This window comes from Mus caroli, unplaced genomic scaffold (genome assembly GCF_978045245.1).
Source record: "Mus caroli unplaced genomic scaffold, Mus_caroli_1 scaffold_16, whole genome shotgun sequence".
Classification (NCBI taxonomy): Eukaryota; Metazoa; Chordata; class Mammalia; order Rodentia; family Muridae; genus Mus; species Mus caroli.
In genome coordinates, this window is record NW_028227271.1 from 23,646,746 (window position 1) to 23,668,878 (window position 22,133).

The following is a 22,133-nucleotide window of genomic DNA, read 5'->3' on the forward strand; positions in this document are numbered from 1 at the left end:
TTTTATTATTTTCATATGTCTAAGTGTCTTGTCTGCATATATGTCTGTGTACCACATGTGTGCCCTGTGACATAGAGGCCAGAAGAAGGTGTTAGATCCTGGATATCTGGAGTTATAGATGGCTGTAAGCCACCATGTGGGTGCTGACTATTGAGCCCAGGTCCTCTGTGAGAGCAGCCCTCTCTGCAGCCCAATTTTAGTATGTTTTTTAGTGAGACTTATTTCTGATGAAGCTTAATGAATGAGACCCAACTAAAGCAGGCATTAAGTGGAAATGTGAAGGAGCAGAATGAAGAGCGTCAGTCCCACAGCTCGGTCAGACAGCTCCTGAATCATTAACTTTAGAAAAGGGCACAGGGGAAAGCTGGGTGTGGTAGCTCACATTTGCAATCCTGGAGAGACAGAGTTGCCACAAACTCAAAGCCAGCCCCATCCAAGCCAACCTGGACTACAGTATAAGATCCTGTCTCAAAAACCTTGGGGGGAAAGGGCACAGGATAAATTACACAAAATGATACCAAAGTCACCTCTAGTGAATGACAATGTTGAGTTCCACCTGGGTTCTGCTGTTGTCAGGACCCCTTGGGGTCTGTCTCCCTCCTGTCATTGCTCTGTATGAAGTCCCAACTTGCAATACACTTTGGGGCTGAAGACAGAGCCCAGGCCTCATGGCGAGCATGCTAAGTGCACACTGCATAGCCAGCTGCATCCTGGTTGCAATAGATTCCTCCTCTAGGTTTGCTCAGCCAGAGGGGTGACCTGTCCATCACCAAGATATGAGTGGGGCATCCTGAGTACCTCTGAGCAGTGCCTTATCTGCCTTTTGCTTTCTAGCTCCTGGTTGACCTTTCCTGCCTCACAGAGGTGGCTCCTCATGGTTTAGACTCTCTCTTTCCCTGTTCTCAGACCTTATACCTCAAAGTTCTTCCTCATACAGATCTGCAACACCCAAAATTGAAAAACCACAGTGTTAGCATAGACTTTCTGTACAAGCGCACATTTATAAATAGTTCTTATAAACTCTTGTGAGAACTAAAAGAATATTTTTAATAATAATTTTAATAAATGCAACAAAACCTTGAGGTTGTATGAGATGGCATTAGCACAGATAATCATTGTAAATGGCTATAATCCAGGGACAGCTTACTTGACATTTAAATCTGTCTATCTGTCTTTGAGACAGTGTCTCACTATGTGTAGCCTTGGCTTGCATGGAACCCCAGCTTTTCATTCCATGCTCTCCTGGCTCTAACTCACTTCCTCTGCCTCCTGGGTGCTGAGCTTGAGGGCGAGCGCCACCACATCCGCCTTGCTTAGTCTTCACGGCCCTGTAAAGCAAACAGCTCAAATCTAAAAGCTCGAAGGAAGAGCAATGGGGAAAACTTCTTGTATTCTAACATCGCCTAACATTTTTTTTCCTCCTAACATTTCAAATATAGACTTTCTTTTTGGGAGCAGCTTTAGATTCACAGTAGAACTCAGCAGAAAGTGCAAAGTGTCTCTGAGCTCCTGTGCAAAACACACATGGCTTGTCACTATCCACGTTTATTACAGTCAGGCCTGTATTGACACCAGTCTGTAGTTTTGTCCCACACTGAGCTCCTGTGCAAAACGCACATGGCTTGTCACTATCCACGTTTATTACAGTCAGGCCTGTATTGACACCAGTCTGTAGTTTTGTCCCACACTGAGCTCCTGTGCAAAACGCACATGGCTTGTCACTATCCACATTTATTACAGTCAGGCCTGTATTGACACCAGTCTGTAGTTTTGTCCCACACTCGTGTGTGGGTATGAACACGTGACATACATACATACACTATTACCACACACTGTGGCCTCGTTGTCCCAAGGTCCCTCTGTGCTCCACTACTCACCCCTGCCTCCCTCCGTGCTGGCAGCCAGCAACCTCTTTTGTTTGTCTTTTCTTAGAATGTCATAGCATCAGAATCATGCAAGGGGCACCACTTTAGATTGGCTTCCTGATGGTCATGGTGGGGCATGACTTTAATCCCAGCACTTGGGAGGCAGAGGTAGATAGATCTCTGTGAGTTCAAGGCCAGCCTGGTTTAAAAAACAAGTTTCAGGACAGATAGGGATACATGGAGAAACCTTGTGTGAAAGAAAGAAAGAAAGAAAGAAAGAAAGAAAGAAAGAAAGAAAGAAAGAAAGAAAGAAAAGAAAAGAAAAGAAAAGAAAAGAAAAGAAAAGAAAAGAAAAGAAAAGAAAAGAAAAGGAGAGAAAGAGAGGAAGAGAGGAAGAGAGAAAGAAGAGAAGAGAAGAGAAGAGAAGAGAAGAGAAGAGAAGAGAAAAAAGGAAGGAAGGAAGGAAGGAAGGAAGGAAGGAAGGAAGGAAGGAAGGAAGGAAGGAAGGAAGATCGGCTTCTTTGAGGTTGTAACCTGCCTTGAAAGTTCTTCTCATGGCTGGATCACTCCTTTCTTCTGAGTGTGGAATAAGATATCTCAGTTTAGTAATTTCCCTCTGGAAGCCACCTTGGTCGCTTTTGGTTCTGCAGTATAAAGTAAACAGGCAAGGCAGGCTTTTGTGTGAATATTCATTTCCCCTCTAACACTTTGACACACGTGGAATAGAGTATAGAATCAGAGACCGCCCTGAAGAGAAGCTTCAGAACATGCTACATGAGGGAATGCCTCCCTGGGGTTCTTAGCCAGAACCCATGTCAGGCAGAGGGGGCTTCCTGTTATTTTTAATATATGTGTATGTAGTGTGTGTGTGTGTGGTATATGTGGGGTGTGTATGTGTGTGTGTGGTATATGTGGGGTGTGTGTGTGTGTGTATGTGTGTTCATATATGTACAAGTATATGTGCCTCTCATATGTGGAAGAGGTTTGAGGTTGATGCCAGGTGTCTTCCTCAGTGGGTGTCCACTTTTTTTTTTTACTGAGGCAAGTTCTCTCCCTGAACCCAGAGTTCCCCAATTCCTAGTCTTGTTAGCCTACTTGCCCTGGGATGTGGTCTCTGCCACCTGAGTGTTAGCATTACAGGCAGGCTCCATGCCTACCCGGCTTCTATTTGCAGCAAGCACTTTATCCCCTGAGCCGTCTCTCCAGACCCTTTTCCTATTTTTAAGCCCTTCTTTTCTCCAGCCTTTCCCCGGCTTGCTAAAATGCAGATCCTAGCATTTCACTTCCCAGCTCCACAACTGTCAACAGCTCTCTGCTGCCAGGGAGATAAGTCTAAGTTTTTCATATTGTCATATGAAATTTCCATAGTTTGATCCCAGCTGATCGTTCAGGTCCCCTTATCCCAAGCAGCCAGTACTCACAGGCTCTGTGACATCCCGTGTGTAGTCCCTTCTCTTTAGACTGTCTTTGTTCCAGGGTAACATGCTGGTCTAAATTTTGTGATGTAAATACCATTTATTATGTTCATGGATTCTCTGGGTCAGGAATTAGGACAAGACACAGTGGGAATGGCTCGCCTCTCCCATGATGGATAGATCTCTGAGCCTCAGCTGAGGAGCTCAACGGCCAGGCCAGGGATCTTCTGAAGGCCTGCTCCCTCTGGTGTCTGGCTGTTGCTGCTGGCTATCCACTGGGGCGCCTCAGTTCCTCTCCACATGAGCCCATTTAAGAGGCCTTTCCACGTGGGCTAGTGAGAGCTTCCTCACAGCATGGCGGCTGGGTTCCCAGGGTGAGCATCTTCTGTCCAAGCAGAGAGCAGAAGCTGTGTAATCAATCTCAGAAGCCAGGCCATTGTGCTTCCAGTGTGTTCTCTTCATCCAGCCAGTCACAAAGTCCTGCCTAAGCCCAGGAGACAGGGGAGCAGAGCCGACCCCCCACCTCTTTGTGGAGGGCCATACCTCATTGAAAGAAAAAGGCACTGGAATGAGATGCACATTGATATGCGCCAGGATGTGTGTTTGGAAAATGTCAATCAGCATTCAGCTTTCTATCAAATTATAAACATTTGACAAAATCCTATTCAAATAGCAAGATCCAATGAAAATGTCACAGCGGTTAGAAAATCTTTCTGTGTGCTAAGTAAGGTCTCATTTCAGTATGGTCTCGTGTGACTTCCCCTTACCTCTGTTACAGTATTTTAAAATTTGCTATATAATTTATATAAATTATACTTGCTTTATAATTACATGAGTTAATGAGTGTATTCACTCATTGAAACCCTTGGAACACTGGAAATAAAAGCATTCCACATCCTGACTGTCTCTTAGGCAACACCGTCCTCCCCACAGGATTAACAGTAATTTGGTGGGTATTTTCTAGACCTTTCTCTGTGTATTTGTACAATATGTATTTTGAATTACATACAGCTAACTTTATTTTGTTTTGGAACATTATTCTATATTTTTCCTGAAACTATGTGAAGTTTAAGAATACCACTGTGTGGTGTGGGGGAGGGGGGCGGTGGTTAGAAAGATTGCTCAGTGTTAAAAGCACTTGCTGTTCTAAGACCAGAGTTCAGTAAACACACACACACACACACACACACTACCACTTGGTCATCCTTGAGTGTTTGTCACTAGACAGAGATTTTTCCTAATCTCCTGTAATATCTGAGTGTATAGCTGATTCATACCCTGCTGGTTGGCGTGTTGGTGTTGGATATATTTTACTCATAGCTTTGATGAATAGCCTTGTTCACATACATGTGTGTTCTTCAGGCCGGACCATTAGAGATGGCTTCCCTCAGCTGTATTGTGTGTCCATGCTCATCTTTGCTCCCAGTGAGCTCCTCAAACACCAGTGCCAGTTTGAGCTTGCAGCACAGGAGAGCACCCATCTCTTCATGCCCTCAGGAACACTTGATATTGTCAAGTCTTATATTTTTATAACTTGTATGAAAGTTGCATTGCATGGCTGGTATAATTGGAATATTTCCACATATTGATTGGATGTTTTTATTTCCTCCTCTGTGACTTGCCTATTTATATAATTAACCCATTTGTCTTGTGTATTGTTTGTTGTTCATCTGAATTGATTTTGTAGCGTTACATATATATGCACATATAATTTGTGTTGCAAATCACTTCTAGGCTGTGGCTTGTCTTTCAGCTTTCTCAGTGATGTATTCAGAGAAGTTTAAGGATTCTTTCCCTCATAGTTTTGTGAGTGTGTGTTTCACAGGGTGAAAAGCAGCCATCAAATTAGAGGTGTGGCTCAGTTAGTAGAGTGCTGGCTATTCAAGTGTAAGGACTTGAACCTGGGTTCAGATCCCCAGGGCCTATAAAAAGCCTGGCACAAAATAGACTATCTAATATAGTCCCCAAGGAGGCCTGAGAAGCGCGCTTTGGAGTTGTTGGTCAGGGTTGTCCAAGAGACCCTAAACCACCAAACATTACAGTCTTTTCTGTTGTCCTTGGTTGCCCCCAAGAGGTAGAAGGTAAGTCCCTGTTCCTGAAGACACCGTGCACTTCAGACACACGGGGCCCAGAGGACCTGAGCTGGCTCTGACCTGCAAGCCTCCTCCTTAAGGTCTAGTTTTCATGGCCAGAAGGTGACATGCAGCTCCCAAGGAGGGAGACAACCAGCAGTGCTACCCAGCCATGTTGCCTATGGACTGACTGCATCAACAGCCGGCATGGCACAGTTGTTGCCTATGGACCGCATCAAGGGTGCGGCAGTGACCTGCATCCTGTGGCAGGAACCAACAGTTCTCTCACCAAGAAGGAAACTGTGCCTGGCTCTGGAAACGAAGCCAACTACTCAAGGGTACTGAGTCATGGATCTCGGAGGAGAGCCTGCAACTGTCATTTTAAAAAAGAGCACAGTCCTTATCTAGATGAGAAATCATATTTACCTTCATATTTACAGATTAGTGTAGTCCTCACCCTTCATCAAGGAAATGTCTCTTTGTCACAGAGGGAAACCATTGCCGAACCACAGCCAATTGAAGCCCAGTCCTACTGATATATCTGCAACTCAACTCCTGCACCTCAGGCTCAGGAGTCATAACAGAGGAAGGATCAGCAAGGCCGTGCAAGGCAGAGAAGCAGGATGTCTGCTGAGAGATGACGCCTTCTAGGAGATCACAAGATATTCTACACCCATGAAGTCGCACTAGCATGGCTGCCTAAACAAGATCTGAATGTAGACAATACCAAGAGGCATGCTAATGTGGAAAGGACACTCAGGGAGCCTCAGCCCTAGACAGAGAACTGCAGGCAAGCAAGGAGTGCTGAGAGTAGGGGAGTCGCCTTCCTCAGGGACGAGTCCTAATTAGTTATTCAACTCCATGTGGTCAGCCCTGGAAACATGCATACGAGTAACATTATACAGACTGATCGGGTTGTATGTATGTATGTATTTAGAAGTAAGTGTGTGTGTGTGTGTGTGTGTGTGTGTATACAATTAAAGAAAAGAGGCCATGCATTTGGAAGGGAACAAGGCAGGGGAGGTGGTACATGGCAGCAACTGGAGGGAGAAAGGGGAAGGCAGAAATATAATTATATTATAATCATAAAATTAAATTATTTGATAGAAAAAATGATATAATGCTTGTATTCTTATAATCATAGCTTTAGGGAAAGGAGACAGAGACAGGGACCCCTAAAGCTCATTGGCCGGCCAGTCCAGCCTGATGATGGTGCTTGCTGCCAAGCCTGACAGGCTGGGGTTTACTCCTGGAGTCCACACATGGAAGAAGAGAGTGGTCTTGCACAAATTGTCCTCTGAGCTCCACAAACATGCCAGGGTGCTCATGGGCATGTGTTGTTCTAAGTATTAAAAATCATATAAAAAATAAAAGTAAAGGTGGTGAGAGATTGAGGAAAGACACTAGATGTCAACCCCAGTCGTCCACACACAAGGGAATGAGCCCAACATGCGCACACTACACATATACACAACACTAAACACACACTCTAAGACTGGTTCCCCAAGCTCATGGGATGTTTTTACCCCGCTATATTTTCATGGCTTGAGTTACATCATCCATCTTGGTGTCTGTGAGAGGTTGCAGACAACAGCTTGGCCGGCCACTTCTCTCAGAATACTTATAGCTTAGTCCACTTCACCCATTCTCCGGATGGCGTGGCCGAGGTGGGACACTCGCGTGCTCATAAGTACTTGCCTGTGCAGCATGTGCATGAGGAGTCCTGAGTTCTATACTCGCTAGATTCCTCTAGCTTTGCTACCTTTTTTTTTTCTTTTTTAATGAAATCAGGTCTCTCATTTAACTTGGAGCTTGTCATTGTGGTTAGTCTGGCTGGCCATTGAGCCCCTACAATACACCTGTCTTACCCTCCAGTGCTGTGGTGACAGACATATGTGGTGACAGCAGGCTTTTATGTGGGTATGGGATCCGAACTCGTGTCCTCAAGCTTACATGCCAAGCATTTCCCCACTGAGCCATCTCCTCAGCATCTCGGGGATTGGTCAAGATTGAAGAATCTTGTAGTGATTCTGGAACCTGCCCTGAGTTTAACAGTTCTTCCCGATTACCTCAGTTTGTGCAGTGACCACGACTAAAAACACACCTTAGTGCTGTTCCCATGGGTGACGATGGCACTCTTACTATTACATAAACGGTGGCAAAATGACACTATTCCTCCCCGCTAGAACAAGGCAGGCTTTTATTTCTGTCTCTGTGATTTGATGCAGATTTCAAAACACATTCTTCTGCGTTTCTGTCCAGCTCTCTAACTTACCCTGTCAACAGATGGCTCTGATTTCCATGTTCTGATTTTGGCAACTTCAGCCCATGGCAAAAATAAAATAAGAAAGCTATTCTGGCCAGGCCTTCCGTTCTGCTCATTGTCCTGCCTTCCGTCCCGGTTATAGCTTTTCCTTATCACCTGGTGGTGGACCCTCAGCCTTACACCTCCGTATGTGGCAATCACCCTTCACTGCTGCATTGCGTTTCCCTGTAGATGCACTCAGTCATTGGCACTGTGTGTCACGTTTGTTGGTTGTCTGTTTTGTTTTGTTTTTAATTGCACGCAGGGCTTGTATAAACTCCTATAACTTGTCCAAGACTACTAGATGTCATGGACAAGAAATTCCCAAGCCAGTTATTTGTAAGTTAGATCTGGGCTCCTTGAAAACACGTAACCATGCCAGATTGTTTTCTAAAGACCTAGTTTCTACAAGTTTCCCCAGCCCCGATCCTGTCACGTTTGAAAAGCTGCTGAGGTAACGGGTGAGATGGTCTCCTGCTTGTTCTAAACTGTGGTTTTTTTTTTTTTTTTTTTGAATGGAGCTGAGTGTGTTTGCAAGTGTGGAAACCTTCCACACGCTGACTCACCGGGGCTTCCCTGTGTGAAGCATCTGCATGTATCTCTTGGCCACTTTTCTGCTTGCTTGTTTGTGTGTTTCCTAATTGGTCTGTAGGAGTCTGTGTCCGGGTGGGCGGCCGAGCCCGCCATCTCCTGTGTGGTTGAAGCTCCCTGTGCTCTTTATGCTGCAGATGGAGGCCTCGCAGAACACTAGCTCGGAGCTTTAATGAGGCGGAGTGTTAGTCTGTATGACCCCAGCATTTGTGTCTTCTCTGATTTGGGACATTTCTTCCTTGTCCTGAGAGCATGAGTGTAATACTATATGGGCCAAGTTTTAAAACTAGTTTGCTTTTCACAAATAAAACACCAATACACAGTTGCTGGTGGTGTGTAATTGAATTAGGCATCCAGTTTTTCTCCATAGAAATCATTAATTGAAAAGTCTGTCCGTTCCCCCAGTGACCTGCAGGACCACCCGTATCCTAAAGCATGGTTCACGTGCACACAAGTGTGCTCCTGGGCTCTATTTAGAGCCATCAGGTATGTGAAGTCAGCTGTACAGCAAACAGTTTCCATTACACCATGTTTATAACAGCTCTTGGTGGGCTTTCCTTCAGCAACAGGGACTGGTTCGCCCCTCCACTCTCCTGCACCAAAGTTTGGCAAGTTCCTTAAAAATCCCATTGGAGTTTTGATTGGCACAGAATTGAATCTTTAAGTCAATTTAGAGAAATGACGTCTTTGTAACAGCAAAGCATCTCATTGCCTTAATTCTTACCTTCTGTATTTACACTTTTCACAGACAGGTGTCTTGTGATCTTGGCTAGATTTGGTCCCTTGTGCTTAATGTACGTGTACTTTCAGTGCAAGATGGTACACTTATGAAATTTCAACTTAAAGCCTAAAAACTTCACTTCAGATTTGGAATTGCGGTCTTTTCTGGGATAGCAATCTGCCACGTATTTTGCCGTGGTGCTGGCTGGAGGCTGAGAGCCGAGTCCTCAGTCAGCCCTGTGGTCTTATTGGGCTCTCTCTCCAAGGTGCTCTGCAGGGTTCTAAGAGGGCAGCTGAGCTCGGCATCCTCCTGCACTGTCAGTTTGCCCTGTGGTCAGTTGACAACAGCTTGATCAGGTCTGCCTCATGGGGCTCGCCTCGAGTCTTGAGACATAGCTTTGTTTTCATGGCTACTCCAAGAAGCTTCATTTGATACATTCCATTTTCTGTTTGTTGATGGTGCAGATGAGTGGAATTATTATTGTTTGTATATTGATTATACCCTTAAACTCTTAGCAATTTCCCTGATTTGTGGATAGATCCTTCTGAGCATCTCATGTTGGAAACCACATCATCTGTAAATAATGGCAGACTTAGCTCTTCACTGGCAAACTCTGTAGCTCTCCCATCCCCCCCCCCCCCACACACACACACACACTCCACACACTGCTGGGTAACAGCACGGCCAAGGCTTCTGAGACCTGGTTCATACCTACAAGAGGTTGGTGTCAACCCCAACTCATCGGAGACATTCGCTGTGCACTGTACACTGTAGATCCCCATTGTTAATTTATCAGCAGTTTTTATCAAGACTATATTTCAGATTTTCTCCACTTAGCATCTATTTTGATACCTACAGATTTCTCTCTTTTAGACTATCAACTTTTATAAATTATTGATTTCTAAATATTAAAGCAACCTTGAATTTCAGAGAAAACCCTCAATTGGCCTGGCAAATTCCCTTTTCTGCTTATTTCTGGATTTGGTTTAGCGGTGTTTTATTCAGGAGCTAAGTGCGCGTGTCTCGAGTGGCATTAGGCTGATCTTCTCTCAGCTTCTCTTCGTTGTATTTTGATCCTGGAGGTGTTTTCTTTTTACCTCCTGGATGGAGATGTGCAGTGCTGCAAGGCGAGGCGCTGAGAGGCACAAGGGGAGACCTGTAAACATTCTGACAGTGTGCTCTGTCCTCAAGCCTGCAGGCAGGCAGGGATGGCTCTCCCATATGGATCCCACCTTGCTGGATTGGAAGATGTCCATGTGAACCTGCCTTGCTCGGCCTCACTTGAGGTGTAGTGTTATCCTCCAGTCTAAGCAGTTTGGGTAGTAGTGTTCATGGTCAGGAGAGCACTCTTCATGGTAAAGAGATCACCCTATGAGGGAAAGTTTCTGTCACTGCAGCCTCATCTGCAGGGCAGTTCAAAGTCTTAGTATCCCTGTTTCTCAGCCACAGCCCACTGAGCAACACAGCCCAGCCAGCAGCCATTGCCTCTGACTGAACAGAGCATTCCCCAGCTGATGTGGGAGTGCCTGCTCCACAGTGAATGTCTTCTGGCAGGCCTGTGTTCATAGGGACATGAGTGTCCTCGCCTCAAATACGTGTCCTCAGGGTTCCGTCTACCAGCCTTCTTGTGACCAATCTTCTTATCTTATCCTTTCCAAGCCCCTGGTGAGGACCCTGCAGCCACTGCTCATGCATTCCTGTTGATGCTTCTCCACGGCTTGCCTTTCCCCTTGCTTCATATGAAGATCTTCTTCCTGCAGTTCTGTCTATGGGAAGAGTTTTCCTGTTTAAGTTCAGGGGCATTCTGAGTGGGGCTGTAATTGGTCCCTTCACTTCTGAGCAGTGTCTTGCAGGCTTCCTCAGAAACTAGTCCCATCCTTGTCTGTGATGGTTTGTATATGCTTAGCCCAGCACTTTTAGGAGCTGTGGCTCTGTGGGCATGAACTTAAGGTCCTCATCTTAACTGCCTGGAAGTCAATATTCTACTAGCAGCCTTCAGATGAAGATGTAGAACTCTCAGTTCCTCCTGCACCATGCCTGCCTGGATGCTGCCATGCTCCCACCTTGATGATAACGGACTGGACCTCTGAACCTGTAAGCCAGCCCCAGTTAAATGTTGTCCTTCTAAGAGTTGCCTTGGTCATGGTGTCTGTTCACAGCAGTAACAGCCTAGCTAAGACATTGGTCCCTCCCCATAGCTGCAGTGCTCTCCATGAATCTGTGGGCTGAGGGAGCGGCAGCGGTGGTGTGGCATCTTTGCTGTCAGCCTGTGGTGCTTTCACGGGCTCTGAGCTGGCGTGACCTGTGTCATGTGCACCAATCTAATTTGCCAGTGGAATGCTGCTGTGTGCATCTAGCTTTGTGCTCCACGGATCAGATAAAAGTCATTTGTTGGGGGGACACGGTTACTTGTTGTTCTGTGGTCAGACATATGTTCTCTTATCAGGGCCCCATCATCAGCCAAGAGTTGTTTTTCAAGTGGACAGTAATAATAGGCAGAAAGCATGGCCTTGCACCAGTGATAGAGAGGCCAGCCCTGTGGTTTTCTTCCAGGGCCTGTAAGAGGTTCTATGCCTGTCTGCCTGAGGCACTTGCAGTGTGACTGGCTCCACCAGGCTACACAGCTCAGCAGTCTGTGAGGCTTGTCTGGTGGCCCATACCTGCTGCAGAGCCTTGCCTTGCTGCAGTTTTCACTCAGTGCAAGTAATGACCAGTAGAACAGCGCACCATGCTCTCTGGAACCCAGACAGGCTGTGGCTGCTATGTTTCATTCTTTATGTTGGGCAACTGAAGCTGCTCACAATTTGTCTGTCACTTGTGTGTGTATGTGTGTGTGTGTGTGTGTGTGTGTGTGTGTATGTGTGTGTGTATGTGGAGGGGGCGGTTCTTATCATTGTCCAGGCCACTGAGCACTCTAAACCTATCACAGGCATGACTGGGCCTGAACTTGAGTGTACATAATTCCAGGAGTGCCTGCTGCTAGCTGCACACAATTGAGTCAACATCATGCCATCAGTGGAGTGGCCAGCATGATGTTCTCTGTGTTAGGATGAAGGAGGTTCAATCCTTAGAAGATTCAGCAGAAACTGGCATAGTGCTCCCCCCCTTCCACCACTTGGTATAATCCTGGTATCCAGGAGGCTGGAAAGGTATATTACTGTGAGTTTGAAGCCAGCACGGGCTATGGAGTGAGACCTTGTCTCAAGACAAAGAAAAAAAGAAGGCAGCAGAGTTAGCATGGCTCTGAAGCAAAACAGTAAAAGTACAGTCTCTGTCCCTGACACATGAAGGCTGATACCATTTAGTAGGAGGCTGGCAGCTGAACACTAAGACGACATTGGTCTGCTCTGTCGAGCTGTGTCAGGCAGCACAGCCTGGTCAGCAGCAGCCAGGCTCCAGCCCATTGGCTTCTCAGCACAGGCTCATACTGGACTCTGTAAGACTTGCCATTACAACTTCCAGGAAGATGGGAATGGTGTAATTATAGGTGGCTTTTGTTTTCCCTAGCCATAGCAGCCTGCCCTCCATGGGCGGTGGAGCCATCATAACAGTCTGTCTATTAGGAAGCATGTATGTTCTCTGTACATTCTGAGACCATGCAACAACAGGTCTCGTGGTGAGGTGGATTCCAGACTAAGATCCCTGCACTACCTGATTCCCATAAATCCCCTGTGGCTGGCTGGCAGATTGTAGTGGCACTATTGGGGCTCCAGATACCAGTGTCCCTTCAGAGCAACTATACATAAGATAGGGGAACGTGTGTATTTCCCTTTCTATGACATCTGGAAATGCCTCCCAGTGCCTCTAGAGAAGGCTGTGTGTGTGTTTGTATGTGTGTGTGTAAGTATTCACACCTAGTCTTAGTGAAGTCCTCATGCAACATAGTGTCACACTTTCATCTCACTGTGGTTTTATAGATGCAGGGAGGCCTTCTTGGATATTAAGAATCCCCAGCCACCTCCTCACCACTAATGGCGCCTTTCTCTTCCCCGTGAGTGTTCTCTGTAGTACTTCTCAGCATCTGGCATGCTGCATAGCTTATGAGCCTATCTAAAGGCATGTGACCCTCAGGTGTCACAGGGACCCTGCCACTAGTACAGCACCAGGTTTGGACCCCGCTATTAGTCAATTCTAAATGCGTATGTTGCTTTTCCAAGCTGTGTGAAATTTGCATGTTCTTTTCATGACAAGGCTCATTTCTTAGTGCCTTTTGTTTGAGGGCAGTCATCATGTTCCTTCATTTCTTCTGTGAATGTCCATTATGCCAATCATCAGAGCATAGCAAAGCATGCCTGGGATTATGAACTGGTGGTAGAATACAGAATGTTATCAGCATAGTAACTGTGTAATGTGGTTGGTATAAGAAATCCAATTAAACTCATTTAGAACTCACCTTTTCTTCCTTTTATTCAAAAGTATGAGAATGGATGACATGAATTAAACAATAAAAGGCTTTCATTGAGTGAGTGAATGGACAGAAGAAACCCAACTACCCGAGTGAAGATAAGGCCAGTAACTGCTTCACACGGAGGACTTGCAGGGTAGGAGTGGTCTCAATACACTGTGTTTGTGTATGAAATTATCAGAGAATATACAATAAAATTTATAGTCAATATAAATATACAATAAAATTCAGAAATGCTGAGCAGTGCTGGCTTCTGAACTGTTTATGCATTTTTAGCTGAAGAAGTGATCCAACATAAGTCATTTTGATGAATGCATACATTTTTAAACTGTCATGCAAGCCCCATTGACAGTTCCAATAGGGAGAATCAAGTTCAATGTAAACTAAGTGGACATACTTATTAGAATGGCTATGATCTCCTAGGGGTGCAAGTCCCAGGCTGACTTTATTTGAATGAAACACATGGCTGTGTGCTTATTATCAAGAGTGGATACATTATCCACTGCACAAAAATTATAAATGCCTGCTGTGTGTTAGGCATTGTACATCCACAAAACAGCCTGTGATTAGCAAGAGCCTTGCTGGGTGGCACTATACACCTGTGATCTAGCACTTAAGAAGTAGAGGCAGGAGGGTGGCCTGATCGCCATAGAAAGTTCCAGGTCAGCCAAGGTTCCATGTCGAGGTCCTGTCTCAATAAGAGAAACAAAGACAAATAAACAGGGTCTTTGCCTTTCAGGCTAGTAGGATGACATCCACGGTCAGAGCATATCAGATAAATGGGGTCAGGAGGGGAGGTCACAGTGGTTGCCAGCAGGGCACCCAGCCTCACCTTGGAACACCAGGGAAGCTTTCTGGAGAAGGTGTTATCCAGGATAGAGCCACAGGGGTGGACAATGACAAAAACAATGGCCAACCAAAGCCCTGCATGTGCTGTGTGCCCTGTGTGTGCTGGGTGCCCTGCAGGCTTTGAAATGCACTTTTCATCTGCATAAGAAATTTCTGAGATAAATGAGGAAAATCCACAAGGAATGTTTAAATAACCTGCTCAAGGTCAGGGTCGAGGTTTGGAGAGAAGGGGAGGGGAGGGGGAGGGGAGGGGAGGGAAGGGGAGGGGAGGGGCGAGGCGAGGCTGAGGGTAGAGCAGGAGGGCCAGGCTCAGGGGTTCAGAGTGAGAACTGGCGGCTCTGAGGAACTGGAAGCAGCTTAGGGAGGCCTGGAGACTAAGTTGGTGACAGGAGGGGTGCCAGGTGAAGCCAGAGAATCAATCAGGACTCTGGGTAAAGGGAGCCATAGATTAGTGTCCAAACCCTCCAGACAGTGAGAGAACACCATGACTAATCATTGGCCGTGGTGTTGGTTAGGATAACCATAAAGCTGGATATTCCTGGGCAACATGGCATGGATGCCCAGTGCCCTGAGAAGCCACACTGAGGGCTTTCCGTGGTGTCCAAAACAGTATGGATGGAGCCTTTTGGGTGCTTTAAGGTAGGACAGGATGCAGCCTGAAGCTCCTGTGAGACTTCGTGCATTGCAGAGCAAAGCGGGGCAGGTAGTGGTTAGACAGACAATGGGGTATGCTCCAGGTCTCGTCCTGCACTGGTGTCTGCTCACTTGGAAGAGTCACTCACTCCTCCCACATGGAAGCCAACTTGAGCGCTGCCTCCCAGACTCTGTGATCTCTGGCTTTGTCCCTACCTGCCACTTCTCTGTATTTGTCTGGCTCTGGCTGGGATTCATCATTTATCTCGGATGCCATTTCTCCCAGGAAGCCTTCCCAGGCATGCAGAAGGCACAGCTTGCTTCTGCTCCTCCCCAGGCTCCAGGGGCAGGCCCTGCTTCTCCACACTAGTCCATAATTCTGGGAGCAGCTAGTACTCCCCTAAATGCTTTTCGATGACTTGGCGTGGCGACAACTAGACTACAGCCATCCTTGGGGTTTTCATCCTGTGCTCCTTGCATATACTTTAAAAGCAGCTTCAAAGACATCTCTCACAGCTTTAAAAGGAAGGTGGCCTGAGCCACACAATGGAAGTGCTTGGAGTTCAGGCTGGCTTCATTTGCCCGCAGAGCTGCCTTTTAAAGCTTCAGAGAACTTTCCCATCCCTGGGTGGCACTTGATTGTTGTGCTAGCTAAGGCTCTGTGTGAAAGGAGGGACCACACAAGAAACAATGAATGGGAGATAGTGTCCAGAGTGCAGTGAGCCTTGGCCAGACCCAGGTATCATCCACTGAGCTCCTCCTTTCAGTCTGCTGCCAATCTGAGAGCTGTCCCCAGAGATGTCACATCAGTGGTTGTGCCCCTCTCCCCACCTCCGCCACCAAATGGAACTGGTTCCTAGATGTGGGACAGTCACTTAAGTCAGCAGGCAGGGCTACGGGTGGAGAGTAACAGTATTCCTGCAGCAGCCAGAGAGATGGTGTTCATGCTGAGTTAGCATAGGCCCCTCAGAGGTAGAGAGGGTGTCTTGTTGATGCTTGAGCTGTAGGCGTAGTGTTTTCAAGTCGGACTGTTAGTATGCAAAAGGGATAGCTGTGTTTTTCGATGTTTCAAGATAACCTTCAATCTCCTTGGTTATTCTGGGAGTTTGCTTATATCCATCTTCAACCCAGATCAGTCTAGGGTTTCCTTTCCTCCCCCAAGCTCCCCAAGGAGGCTTGGCACTCTGACTTTGCAGAGGGGAGTACCTGCTCCCCTGTGTTTAGGCATTTCTTCAGTGTGGCCTCTGGTGAGAGGAATCTCATGCCATTGTTTTAGGATTACCTCTGTGTCTGCCTGCATCTACTGACCTGGTCAAAGTTGGCAGGCTATGCGGGTCCATTTCCTTTTCACCCCATTGTGAGGTCTGTCCGTTACACCATCCCCTCCAATGGCTTTCCGACCCCAGAAGCTGCTGGAACTGCTCCTACACCTCCTATGGGAGACTCTGAGTGTCTGGCTCAGGGGCCACCTTCCCCTCCCTTCCCTTCTACCAATGTGATATTTCTTCTCCAGCACTATGTCCTGATCTGCTGTCAGGGTGAAGAGGGCACAGGTCACTGTCCCAGGCTTTACCTGCAAAGCCGGTTGAATCAATCCTCTTGGCCCTGGGAGTGAAAGATACTTCTCAGTCTTGTTCACTGCTGAATGCTCAAACAGTAGCTAGCTAGTAGGCTGAAAGGTGCTTGTCCTGAGTCCTCCTGGGTCGCTGAGGCTTCTGTGGCTTTGCCCTGATCAGGCTTAAGTCCAAGACCCCACCTCCTCCCACCCCCCAGCCCAGACTGGGTTGGAAACGCTTTGCAGAAGCCAAGTCAGTCCACTTTCTCAGAGCCTTCTCTGCTACTAATGTAGCTTGTGTCTGTTTTGTTTCTTTGTTGTGGCAGTGCTGGGAGTTAAACCTAGAGCCTTGCACATATCAGGCAAGTGTTCTACACTGAACTACACCCCCAGCACGGTCTGTTATTCATTGAAGACTTCCGTCTCTAGACCCATCATACATCTGGCTGGGCAGTGGTGACTTTTATAGGTGGCTGTGCTTGGGGGAGGGCTTTGGGGATTCAGTGGTATGTGGAGCTGTGGGAACAGAGACCACCTGGTAATACTTGTCCATCCTTCTGCTTTTGTGTCCCCAGTTCCTGGAAGACTCCCAGGGATTGCTGTTGGGGTGTCTGGTGAGTGCAGAACCAATGAGAAGAGACAGAAACAGAAGCTTGGGGGTGACCAGAGGGTTAAGACAGACTGGGACTGGGAGCAGGGGTGTTAGGGCTCATCAAATCCTACTCAGTGAAACTAAGTGACTTACTAATTGAGGCACTGTTTATTGATGAGCAACATGGTAAGAGCTATCCTCAGGCTCGTACACTAAATTAAAGCCAATACCCAGAGATTGTTCCCTTTCTGCAAACGTAAACTAGAATAGCTATCAACTAGATCTCAGTTGCAAAGTAGATGTAAAGTTCCAGAAGGAAAGACTGGGAAATTAGATTTTAATTCAACAAAAGGCTGCTGGATTCCTGCATGTGTCAGGTGCTATGGTGGACATGGATGTACAGCAGACCTTGTATGTCCCCTAGACGATTCCATTCTGGCTAAGGTAGCAGACGATAAACAGTTACAGTACTTACAGCTGTGGTACATGGAATGAGGAAACGAGACCATAAGTCTGTGGTGCCTTGTGTTGAAGTGCCTTTCCCAGAGCGATGGGAAGTGAGGTAGGACAGTGGAGAGGCACGTTCTGTCTGTCTGTCTGTCTGTCTGTCTGCCTGTTTTATTCTTCTCTCATATATTATACACCAACTGCAGTTTCTCCTCCTTCTTCCCCCACACATCCCCTCTCCCCCAGACCCACACCATTTCTCATCAATAAAAAGAGCAGGCCTCCCAGGGCTACCAACCACACACATTACAATAAGATCAGGCGCAAACCCTCATATCAAGGCAGGACAAGGCAACCAGTAGGAGGAAAAGGGTCCCAAGTGCAGACAACAGACTTAGAGACACACCCTCATTCCTCCTAAGTGGCACAGCAGAGGACGTAGCACAGACCCGTGCAGGCTCTCTGATTGTCGCCTCCATCTCTGTGAGCCCCTGTGAGCCCTGCTTAGCTAATTCTATGGGTCTTGTTCTCATGGTGTCCTCCTGAGGACAGAAAGCAGTAAGCCTGTAGGCCAGGAGGGGGAGTTAAGTTCCCGTAGGTTACAAGGAGCCACAGAGCTGGAGTGGCACAGGAAGTGGGTAGTGGGACAAGATGATACAATCCTTAGCTCAGGAGGCAGGGGAGTGTGTGGATGACTGCTGAGGACAGAGGGATGGAGAGGCCCCTGTGCCTGGCAGCTGTGGTTGGACAGAGCAGTGGCCACAGAGAAAAGGAGACAGGCATTCTGAGCTGTCAAGGTAAGGGTGTGACAGGGGTGGGGGCGCAGCATGTTAACTGCATCAGCTATTCTGCTCTGGGAGGACTGACTGTAATCGAGGCACTGGGGACAACTAGACCAGAATGCAGGCAGGCAGTTGTCAGGATCTCTTTCCCTGAGAAACCTGGTTTTTAAAAATTCTAACTCTGCTTCCTGGATGGCAATTGCATGCTGTACGTTTAAGAAGTCTGATTTTTCCATTACACTGAATGCAGGTCATTGCCAGACAGGCCCAGCCTTTTTAATAAAATTCTGTGAGAAAAAAATAAAGCAACCAACCTAGTAGTTGACCCCTGACCTCCTTGCTGATTACAGTTCATGTTCAAGTTCTTGCTTCATTTCTCAAGCTGGCAGTTTGGGCAAACATGAGTGGTCTCTGGCACATTCATCTGGGTACTGCTGTCTTCCGCAGAGCAGAATGAGCATGCTCTAGAGCAGCCAGTCGGCCTTCAGTCATCGTACTAGACACCCACGGGCCCAGCTCATAGAGAGAAAGCCTATTTAGGATCACAGCATTGGCAGTGTCAGTCCACGGTCAGTCAGCTCTGCTGCTTCAGGGCCTGTGGTAAGAGATCACCTTATGATGGGAGCCCATGGAAGAACGGAGATCTCCCACCCGGGTGGTCAGGAAGCAAAAGCGAGGAAGAGGAGGCTGAGTCGTACAATCTTCTTCGAGGCTATGCCCCCAGACACCTGAAGGTCTCCTATCAGGCTCCACCTCATAAAAGTGCCATCATCTCCCAATACTCCCACTCTGAGGTCATGCCTTCACCCTCTGGGCCTTTGGGAGACACTTAGCATCTCACTGTGGCCAAGAACTAAGCTGTGTTCACAGTGAGCTTATCTCTGGTATGTGGGGGGTTTGTTTTTTTGGGTTTTTTTTTTGTTTTTTTTCCTGCCGAGAGTGTGTATAGGTAACGCAGTAGCACACCGTAGATCTCCAGAACCTCTCTAGATAAACCTAGAGAGTTCTGCCACAGGCTCCCTTGTGTTGCTGGGTCAGCATGCAGTGTGCCAAAGCTGTAGGCAGAGGGCTGCAGCAATTACAAACCTGGGCGAGCAAAGGTGGTAGCAACAGAGCTTCACTGTGGCTCTTGCTGTGGTCAGCTCCTTCAAGTGAATGGGGATCAGAAAGGGGCATTGCTTCTAGGAAGGTGTGTGATTCATTTAACGTAGAAAAGAAGACCACGGCGAGGAGTCCGCCATAGTTAATGCCCGTTGCCAGTCCCTTCCCTTCTGTAACCTTGGAGAGTTAGCTATTCATAAATTCTCCACTGTAGAATTTGTGACAGTCCTTTGCTGATCACACCTTTACTGCCATCTCCGCCTCTTGTGGAGCCTGGTCATTCCTGCCAGGACTGCGTCTCCTTTCGTGCTCTCCCTCCCTGAGCCTCATATCTGTTTACCATCTTGTCACTTACCCTTCTGAACAGCCTTCCTGGCCTCTCAGGGTTCCAGCAGTAAGGACCACACTGCTACAGGTCTTCCCGCCATTTAAGCAGATGAATGAAGTGAGTCGAGGATGAGAAAATATGTTGTGTGCATGGTTGGGAGCTGGGGGGAAATGATATAGGGCAAAAGGAAAGGCAGACCTGAGAGCTGAACCAAGATTGGAGCACGTAGCTGCAAATGTAAACAAATCAAAAGACAGGGCCTCCTACTGTGACCGCAGACCCCAGCATCACAGCCAGAGACCTAAGCCTTGAGCTAAGATCCTCTGCCACTTAGAAGGAAGACTGGAGGGACACTCCGCACGTCTGTGAATCACATGAAGAAAAGGTAATTAAAAACAAAATTAATATCAGCTGAAAAATAATTATAACACCTAATTTGTGGTGTTAGAATGAAAACTAATCTGTCGAGTAACCATGGCAACTGCTTCAGGACCCTGAGGGCCCAGAGGAGGGTTCATATGGGAGCTTTATGTACCCCCTGCCTACATATGTATATAGGATGCTAAAGTGGGACTCTTTAGCCCTATCTGATTTTGCTTTAGGTGATAATAATAAAGTAGACATCAGATGTCAAGTATGAAAGTTTCTTTAAAAAAAATGGATGAAAACAGACCCTAGGACTCTTGAAACACCTACACACACACACACACACACACACACACACACACACACACCTACACAAAAAGAGAGGGTGGGAGCAGGGGAGGAGAGAGGAAGGATGGGTGAGAAGGCAGTGGTAAGATTTCTTGGTGCCACACTGAGTCTCATCTTCCCCCTCCCCCAGGCTATTGTCGCCATGTTAGGCGACTTGGAGAGTGGATAACTCAGAAGAAGGGCACCCAAAGTCTGGGAAGACGTTCCTCCAAGAGACGCCTAAACTAGTGACATCCCCCCCCCCAGGCTTCAGCATAACCCCTGACTTGTTTCTGCAGTGGGTAGACTATCATTGCTTAGCCCAACCTTGTGAGAGGCTTTGAAGAATGTGCTGGGTTGGTGGCCCCCAGGCTAGGAACCTGCTTCCTGCTGGGTGGTGATAGTCAGGTTCCACCTGCAGGAGAGGGACAGTGTGGCTTTGGTGGCGAACCTCTATGGCCTGTGCCCTGGGGTTGGTCAGAGCATGGACTACATGTATGTGAGCTGGGGGTGGGGTGGGGGTCGTCATGGTTACCTTGAGTCTTGTCTTGGAGGATAGAGAAAGGCACTGCAGGTCAGAGAGAACAGTGCCACCCACAGTTAGGTTTTCAAACCCAAGCTTCAGAGTCAGTTGTGACTCATATCCTCTCATGTCACCTTTCCCTCCAAAATGGAGGTACATCTAGACTCAGCTCATCACTGGCATCTGATCCTGTCACCTCCACGATCTCTGTGCGTCACCGTAGCAGCTTTGTGACCTGGCCTGTCCCTTATATCCTTTCTTCTCCTACTCCCTTTCCTACATGGTCACCCTGCTACAGCCATCTAAGATCACGAGCATCCCTGGGACGTGTCACCATCTGCAGGGACTTTTCTCCCTCTAGAACGTTCTAGACTCCTCTAGTGCTCATGATCAACCTCAGTGGAGGCCCCTCTGATCATCCTACATGAAGTAGTAACATGGTCCCCACTAGCCTGCTCGTTCTCTGCCTCTCCCCCTGAAGGGTTTTATCCCCCCCCCCACCGCAATAGGATTTATCACTGTCTGACTAGCTAAATATAAATCCTTGTTTAATTATTCATTTCCCCTCCCCCACCGTGTAATCTGAGCTCCAAGGGGGTACAGGCTTCATCTTTTTGTGCACTGTCATATTTTTAGTACCTAGAATAGTGTGTGACACACCGCCTAATAAATATCATTTGAATGGATGAGTGTATAAAATGAAAGGAGCAGAAGGGGTGGGTGGGGCTCGTCAATCTCAAATGCCACCGAAATGTCCTGAGACAGGACTGAAAAATTTCCACTGGATTCAGCAATGGACAGGCCAGTGCTGGCCACAGGGGCAGGTCCATGAGAGAAGAGTGGGGCCATGCTACAGTATTATAAGGAGCCAAATAGTAAAGAAAGAAGTGAATTTAATGCAAAGAAGTATTGTTGCCAGTTGTTTGGTAAGTGTAACAAGAGAAAGGAAAACAGAAATGTCAGATGGGGCCTAGGAGAAGAATTTAAAGTGGAAGTGACCAGCTAAAAAGAGAGAACTCTCATGTGATCCAGTAGTCACACCTCTGAGAACACTCTCAAAGAAAGTGAAATTACTGTATGTGGACGAGATGTCCTCCCACATCCCCTGCAGCCCAGATGTGGACGTAATCAGAGTGCCCATCAGCAGAGGGGTGCACACAGAAAGGGTGTTCTGTGTGCACAGTGGAATGCTCATGGCTTCACAGAAGGAGATCTTGTCTGCAGCAGCCACGTGGGTGAACCTGAAGAGCGTTGTG

At 47.3% G+C, this 22,133-nt stretch overlaps 1 protein-coding gene across 1 annotated transcript in view; it reads left to right on the forward strand.

Moving 5' to 3' along the window:
• Enthd1 (ENTH domain containing 1) overlaps positions 1-22,133 on the forward strand; it is a 119,882-nt gene that overhangs the window by 54,028 nt on the left and 43,721 nt on the right. The gene's annotated exons all lie outside the window — the stretch shown is intronic.